Source organism: Cynoglossus semilaevis, chromosome Z (assembly GCF_000523025.1).
Source record: "Cynoglossus semilaevis isolate Cse_v1.0 chromosome Z, Cse_v1.0, whole genome shotgun sequence".
NCBI lineage: Eukaryota > Metazoa > Chordata > Actinopteri > Pleuronectiformes > Cynoglossidae > Cynoglossus > Cynoglossus semilaevis.
The window spans coordinates 3,409,208-3,417,585 of record NC_024328.1 but is presented as its reverse complement, the minus strand read 5'-3'; the positions used below and the strand labels follow the sequence as shown (position 1 = coordinate 3,417,585).

General features: G+C 39.7%; 1 long non-coding RNA gene across 1 annotated transcript in view; it reads left to right on the top strand.

Moving 5' to 3' along the window:
- Positions 1–8,378, top strand: part of LOC103397503 (uncharacterized) — a 40,277-nt gene that overhangs the window by 8,830 nt on the left and 23,069 nt on the right. The window contains exon 2 of the long non-coding RNA XR_523451.3: positions 8,254–8,349. This is a non-coding gene — a long non-coding RNA (uncharacterized LOC103397503). The remainder of the gene's footprint in view (positions 1–8,253; positions 8,350–8,378) is intronic.

Here is an 8,378-nt window from a genome sequence, read left to right as displayed (position 1 = left end):
TTCTCTCTCTCTCTATCTCTCTCTCACTCTCTCTTTCTCTCTCTCTCTGTGTCCCTCTCTTTCTCTCTCTCTCTCTCTCTCTCTCTATCTCTCTTTCACTCTCTCTTTTTCTAGCCACTTTCAGTTTTGCCGGGTTACATGTACATAGGAGAGAAGCAGAGTGGCTTGGTAGCAGTTTGCCTAACCTTTTTGGGACTCTGTAAATCTCAGCAATTCGATTCACTTAAAGGCTTTTTTCATGAGCTCTGGCAGCCGTTGATTGAAATAATGAATTGTCTAAATTTCACATTCACCTCACAGTGAAACAGTGCTTGTGTGTTCTTCCTAGTGAATGGGGGTCTGTTCTGTGTGCTATGGTGTGTGAGACTGGCCAGAATAATGCAGCTTATGCACATTGCAGAAAAAACAGTAACTGCTATTCATTTCACACCGGTCCATTTCCATATATTTATACACAGTGTATAAATATAGGCACGTGATTTGACTCGGCATCGTTTTTTCCCCCATGCCCTTCTTCCGTGCTCACAAATACAGAGCAGCGCCACAGCCATTGATGTCACGTGACTTGTTGAGTAACAAAACCATGGTGACCGTGGAAAGAGGAGGGGGTTCATATTCATTGGACGGGCGATGGGCATATTTTATGTGCTGCTGGGTTTAATGTGCCTCCTCTGTGCCTCTCTTCTGCATATGGCAGGGGCAGTAGCCGCTTCGTAAGATTGTCTGCACGGGGTAATTTCTGGGACAGACAAAGGATGTAAAGATAGCTCTCATACAGGTGTCACGTATTGATATATTGGTATGTTTTCAGGCTTTTTTTTCCCCATCATTGTACCTGCCACCAGATTATTTTGCAATAACACTGTGGCAAAGATATATGTTTTCCTATTCAGGGAAAAACACCGCCAGTGTTGGGCTTCCATTGAACACCATCTCCATTATCAGGCTTGTTTTATCCTCCTATTCTGGGAGCAGAAAGGGAGGGCAATTTTTTATACTGATACAGCTTGTGATGGTGTGAGAGGCTTTGTGTGCGTATATGTCAGCGTTTGCATGTTTGTTTGTTTTTTTGTCCTGTGCATTTGTCTCTGCGATTAACCCACCAGGGCGTCTTGCATAACTAGTGCGTTTGCTGCATCATGAAAAGGAACAATAGCAGTCTCAGTCAACAACGTCTGTCTGTCTAGCTCCAGGTTGAGCCATTTCTATCTCTTTCTCTGTATTTGTGTGTATGTGTGTGTGTGTGTGTGGCTCCTGGTCATGAACTTGAACTTGAGACAGGCAGCCAGACACCATCTGTGCACCAGGAGTAATGAATTCAGTGCATTCATAGCAGCGGAGCAAACCTAGGCCACGGCTACCCATTGATGAGCAGATGACCCCTATAGTCTGAGTTAGCTCTTCATCCCTAATAGAATTCAACAATACCAGCTGGTAGTGAGACACTTTATTTTGGCTGCTTGCCTACGATGAGAGACAGGAATATACAGTATGTGATGCTCCAATAGTGTTAGCAGTACTTAAATTATTATATCAATTCATGCTGTTCCTTATATGAATCTGCATTTAGGTATTATTCAGGCCTCTCTGTTAATTTATGTCTCACAATATAGTTTATGCAAATTAAACGTCATAAAGCATTTTCCTTCCCATATACTGGACCTTTCGCTATTACATCAATGGCCTGCTATAATAAAGACACAACTGTACTCAATTTATTGCTGTGATAATTGAAAGGGCCAGTTCAGTATTTCCCCTGGTAAAAGACAGTAGGTGAAGGAAGCATAAACCTTAAACAAGCCAGGCACAATGTGAATTCCTGCAGGCCCTCCTCCTCCTCCTCCTCCTCTTTCTTCTCCTCCTCCTCTTCCTATTCTTCCTTTTCCTTCAGCTCCAGCTTGTGTCACAATCACGGGCACGCATGCACAGATACACACACACATTTACACAGCAGTGAACGCATGCGCACACACACAACAAGGGTTTTCTCTCTGGTTGGTGTCACCACGGCAACGGAAGGTGAGATCACCATGCGCATGGCAGCATCAGCTTCTGCCAATGCAGAGCAGGTTCCTGGTCTTTGTGTGTGTGTGTGTGTGTGTGCGTGTGTTTGGGTGTGTGGGTGTGCGCGCGTGGGAATTAATGTCACATGTATGACAAGCAGGTTTTAACATTTAATGCTTGATTTTGACTGTTGCAAATTACCATTTCAGGTGTTCACTGAATACTTTAGTCCAGGTTGAATTATACTCTGATCAAATGAGGGTTAAATTAATTCATTTTTGAGCAGGAAAAATATATTAGCAAATAGTTGAAACTATTTTATAGATATATGTAATAATGTTACTTTCACATCATTTAACCACCCAGATTAGTTAGACGTGAAAAAACAACAACATTTGATCAGTGAAGTAAAACCTGTCAAAGACACGTGTAAATGTACATAAAATAGATCTACCGGTATATTACAACCAGGGAAGCAACAGGGAACAGGGTCCCTTTCATTGCACTGCTGGAAATTTGCATCAGCCGAAACAAGCCCCTCACCTTACTTCTGACTCAATTACAAATACGTTCAATATCATATTGACAAGACAAAATTAATGTCAGGGATATCTTCAAACTAATGTAAAATATAATGGACCACATTCACAACCTAATTATGGATATCGACAATTCTGTAATATCCTTCCATACTCCTAATTTAAAATATCTGTAATATAATTTGGGTTCCAGTTAGTTTAAAAAATCCACAACTTCCTTTAGAAGTACTAGGGATATTTAAAAAAAACTAGTGATTGGCATAATAATGTTATGGCAGCTCACCATGCACATGACTGCGTGAGACACATTTTGATAGGGTGGCCATGGCTTTTCTATTAGATAACCTCACACACATTGGTTATAGCAGTAACTGATTTATTGTTTTTAACTTGCTTTGAACTCAATAAATATAAACAAATCAATGCCACAGATGGTGTTTTGTACAGAAAGATTATAATTACTCACTACACATACAGAAATGACATAAAGACTAGAAGAGTGTCAGTGGCCTCTGAAATAGCATCACTGCAATTACCAGTGATCTCTCCTACTTATCGGCTCCTAATTTGCCTACAATCCACTGAGGAATGTCATGGTCTTTGGGCCCTTTTTAATGACATCTTGCATGGTCACTTGAGCATCTTGTGGGGAGCAGTGGGCATGCTGTGCTCTGCCACCCTGCACGACCCTCCTCTTCGGCCGACTGCATGGACAAGCATTATCCAAGGCATCGTGCCAGTTGCTGGTATGGTCTAACACATCTTTATTATGCAGTGTAATGTATTTGTGTTGGACAAAATACAGGTGTTGAGTTTTTTTTTAAATGTGCCAGTGTTAAAATCATGATTTCGCAGAAAGAGTCCCAAAAATACAGATGTACCAATTAGGTGTGGTAACATTAAATGGTATGACTGCTATTCCAGATACCATATTATTTGTAAGTCGAAAAACTTTATGTCACAAAGAGTGATTTCTTTGAGGTTAAACCCTTTGAGGAAGATAAACCCAGTGAATTTGGAAACAGTGCTTCATCTTAAGGGTCCGATATGCGTCAGGTTAACACCTCAGTCTGCAGTCTGGTATGTGAGTCTGCTTTATTTAATAAAATCTCCATCAGTATGAGAAAAACTAAAGCAATCAAGATAATCCAAATTGACTGGGACCTGATGGCATGATATAATTATTTAAGATGAATGTTTTCACGGCAGGTTAATCCAAAAAATATCTCTTTATTTAATAATGAAGTGACATTATCTTTGTTATCACGACGTGGTGATACAACGAAATCTATGAGCCCATAGTTATAACTGTGACCGTAATTGTACGATTTCATATTGTTGCAACAGTTAAAAAAAAAAAAAGTCATTTTGTGGCTGGTGTTTTTAATACAAATTATAACCAGTGAAGATGGAGGACAGCCACTAGAAAATATGATCCATGTGCCAAATTATGCACTTATTTTGACTGATAATAATGCTAACATCTGGTAAAAACGTGCATGGCCAGATATCAGTGCTGCAGCAGCAGTGCACAATGAGCCTTAAATGCTGTTTTTGCACTGCAGCTGTAAATCTCTAAAGCTGGCTGTTAGCCTGCATTCTCAGATATCTGTGCTCCGCTGGCTCTTTGATTATGCAAATAGTATGCGATATAAATAAATTAGTATAATTGCAGCTGAACTACGCTTTGAAACTTCCTGAAGATGAAAAGGTGTAAATAATGTATTTTGTGGCACTGCATTATTCATTTTCTATTAATTACAGACATCCTGACACTAACTCTTAAAAAATTTGGTACACATTGTGTTTAGGGTGGTTAGCAGCTTTAGCATTGCACACTTACACACACACACACACACAGAGACACACACACATACATACCACATGTGTCGCTGTGATATTTTAAAAGAAAGCACTGCATTATGTGGGGTCTGAGGAAAACATTAAATAAGCATAAATAGTGTCAACACCCGAAGTCCATAATTAAAATATGGCCATCTTTCTCCTCCCTGTTTTTGAGGCCCGGTTGCAATTTGAATACGGCGGACCATTTGAGAAATATATGCTGCCCGGCAATTAAATTATATGGGAGCTGGTACTAGTGCATATAGAATAGCGAGCAGGAGTTGCTGGACTCGCATTAGCATCTGGCCCTTTTATGTAAATTTGATGAGAATGGACTCATGCATATAAGCCAGGCCGGGGTGTACTTGCCTAATATCCTTATTAGAGAGGAGTGAATTAAATATTTATTTTGGGGGCCAAGGGGTAGGAAGGGTGGCCCTGTCCGGTGTTGTTGTGAGCATCAAAGGTGGAGGAAGGGGGAAACAGGAGGGGAAGGAGGAGGAGGTTGGCTTTCTGTACGAGTGTCTCTCTGCCTCTGCCTCAAGGTGCCACCATCTTAACGCGTTTGGCAGTAGTCGGAGTGTGAGGAGGGTAGACTTAAAATGTCCGCTGGCAAAGACACGTGCACACATGCACATTAGCGTATACAAATGTGTGCATGTGATGCCGACGAGGGCCACGGAAGCTCTGCGAAGTCAATTATTCAGTTACTGTCAGCAGTCATGCATGCTGAGGATTTCATTTGCATGAATTAATTTCCTCGATTACAGGGAGAACCTACAAGGTCGACCGCCGTTTTATTTTTCTGCTGAACTCAATTCATTTAAACAATGGTGCTGTAATTAGCTAAAAGTGGCATTTGCTAATGTGCAAATAATTTCAATATTTATGGTGTAATTTAGGCCTACTCTGTGGATATATTATATAATTAAATACACATTACATACACATGAATTCTTTTTTTTAATCAAATCTATTTCTAGTTATCCTTAGTTTCAAACAGTCAATTCAATTAGTTTAGGGTATATTTGCAGCCGATAGGTGACCTGACTATTAACAATTATTTTAGCTTAGCGACAACCTGGAAATTCTGTGCACAAACATATATTAAAAAACATGACAATTTAAATACTGTGGATCAAAGAAAGGTAGAATTTATCGGCAATATCGTCACGTTATGTAAATTTGAGCCAACATTTTTCTGTCTCTTCTTCTATTCACTGCCACTGTTACCTACACACACTGTAGCTGACCTCTCCTAGCTGTTAATTATCATAAATGTGTTTAGTTAAGTGATGCACGCACACACAACCGTACACACACACACACGTTGGGTGCACAAACACTCACTGCTTTGTGAGGTACAGACAGAGCATTAGCATTCCCTTTCATCCTGAAGTGCTCCTGTGGCAAAGCAAGAAGAAGAATGCGCAGGCAATTATTCAGGATGAATTATACCACACACATCATCTCCATTTTTCGTGCATCAGCACACACCTGCACTCCTTCTCCATCTTTCTATGTAAACACAAACACACAAACACACACACACACACACACTGGTTGGGGGTAAATTAAATATCATGCGTTTGTAGTCAAAATTAGAGGTTCAGTAAAAATTGCTCATTGATGTGTAATTTTGTTGATGTAGACGTTTCCCTGCAGCACATCATCTAAAAGCCATTGTGCGTCCACGTGTCTGTGAAAATTACGGTGTGTTCCCTCGCATATGTATACAACATCAGCTGTCCTTCCTCTGTGTTTTTTCTGATGAGTGTTACACCTCAGCGTGCTGCCAAAGAAGTGGGAGTAATTAAACGGCTGCATGTTTGAGCCTGGACCAGGCTAATGGATTGTTACCGGTAAGAAATGAGACAGGCAGCATGCAGGGGGATGAAACGGAGAGGAGGCGAGTGCCAGAGCTGAGCTCGCCTTTGGATAATGAAACACTTTAAGCCACTGGGGTGGCGAAGAGACACACCTCCCATAAAGGAAATGCTTTTGTTTCATGACTGCTCTTTAGTGTCATGTAAGAAGGTGCAGTGCTGAGGAGTCACATGAAGTGACATCCACATTATGTCAGGGAAAATTAAGTTTTCCCAGCTCTACTTTTTCCTTATGCTTTAAACAGGTTCAGCTAAAATATTTATTTTTCCTTTCTCTATAATATTCCCCATAGGGGTCTGCATACTGTTTATTACTCCTAATGTTACCTCACATTGTAGTAAATTGCATGTGATGAATACACAGTACATACAGTCTATCTGAATACATTTATGCCTCCACTGCATCACCTCCACACAAACTAAAGCGTTTTTTGGCAGTGTTGTTGCCAGTGGAGCTCACTACCCACCCTACCTCCCATCCCCCATACTTAATACCATCAACCCAGCCACCTCTACACATGCATGGAAGAAGGGTAGAACGAGGGAGTGGAGTGGAGGTAGTAGGTGGAGGAGAAGGGAAGTAGGATGAGACAAGCCACACCAGCCGCAAAGGGAACTATGTGCAGGGCTTGGGGTGCGTTATAGTTATCCTAAACCCTGCCATACGGCTAGAAGCTCACACTAAAACATACACACACACACGTTGATCTGCCACTGAGCCACAGGCTGGTTTACAACTATGTGGAACATTACAATAGGGACTATGTGAATATGAAGCATGAGAACAGATCATTCTTTGGTTCTTCTTATATGTTCTGTTTTTCATTTTCTGCAAATCTGTATATTATGTGTTCATTTTCAAGCTGGTATATTTTTTGTATTTATGTGAACAAACATTAATAAAATTGAGAAAAGGAATTTTGTGTTTGTGTGTTTATTACTCTCTGATGAATGTGAAATGTCAGAATAAACTCACAGTGACTCATAACAGATATTCAGAAAGAGAATACTGTACATTATTACAATCTAAAAGTACATGAGAACATATTCTAACTTACATTGTGTGTGAATTGAAGCTCCATTTATAATATTTTACCACACACAACTACATTAGCCACGATTTTCTCTTTAGGATGAAACCAAATGAAGGGCAAATGATCTTTAAAGGTTTCCAGATTTTTATCAAAAGTATTGTTTTAAATGCTCAATACGTTTTTTAACAATGACAATTTTAAGGTACGCTTTCTATAAAATGATTGCCTGATGACAGACGAGCGAATTCCCCCCTAAGCTAATCATTTAATGCTTTTAATGACAAAAAAAATAAAAAACAAATGTATCTTGTCTCCTCTATGGAGGTGGCCGTGTTAAATCACCTTGTTGTCATTACAACTACAGTTAGCTCATAGTAAACATATCAATATTCTTTTATTTTCATAAAACAAGACATTGTTCTCAAATCATTGAGAACAGATACAATCTCAAACAATTCCCAATCTCAAATGTCATTATTAAATTATGTTCTACTGAATGTTAGTAAATCCTCTTTAAATCTTCAAGTATGTAGAATGTCACCACATTTAGGCAACAGATCAATATTCTGTTCTACTACAATCAATTATGGTTGCCTTTGACCTTAATGGACTTCTTGTAGGACTTCTTATGGCCATGACATATGACACTTGACCTGTTGTCGTGAGGCCAGGCAGAAGTCAAGTGTGTCTGCCTTCAACAACAAAGCTACTAATGCAATTTAAAATTGGCCCAATACAGGAATAAGAAAATCTAATCGGGGAGAGTTTTTAACGCATGGTGATATTATTCTGTAAAGGTCACAATGAAGGCGTTTGTACAAAGGCAAAGCCAGTGTATACAATCCTTTGTTATACTTTTGTTTGTTTTTGTGTCGTTTATATTTTAACCAGAAAGACTCAATATACTGACTACTCTGCCTGTGTGTTTGTTTCCTAATGCTGCAGTGATGGAGATAGATAGCAGTGATGGACTACAGGTAGCACACTATGTTGGTCAACACTGGACCTCTTGGATATTGCAATTGACTGGACCCACGTAAGGTGAGCTTAATTATCAAGGATTTATTAAT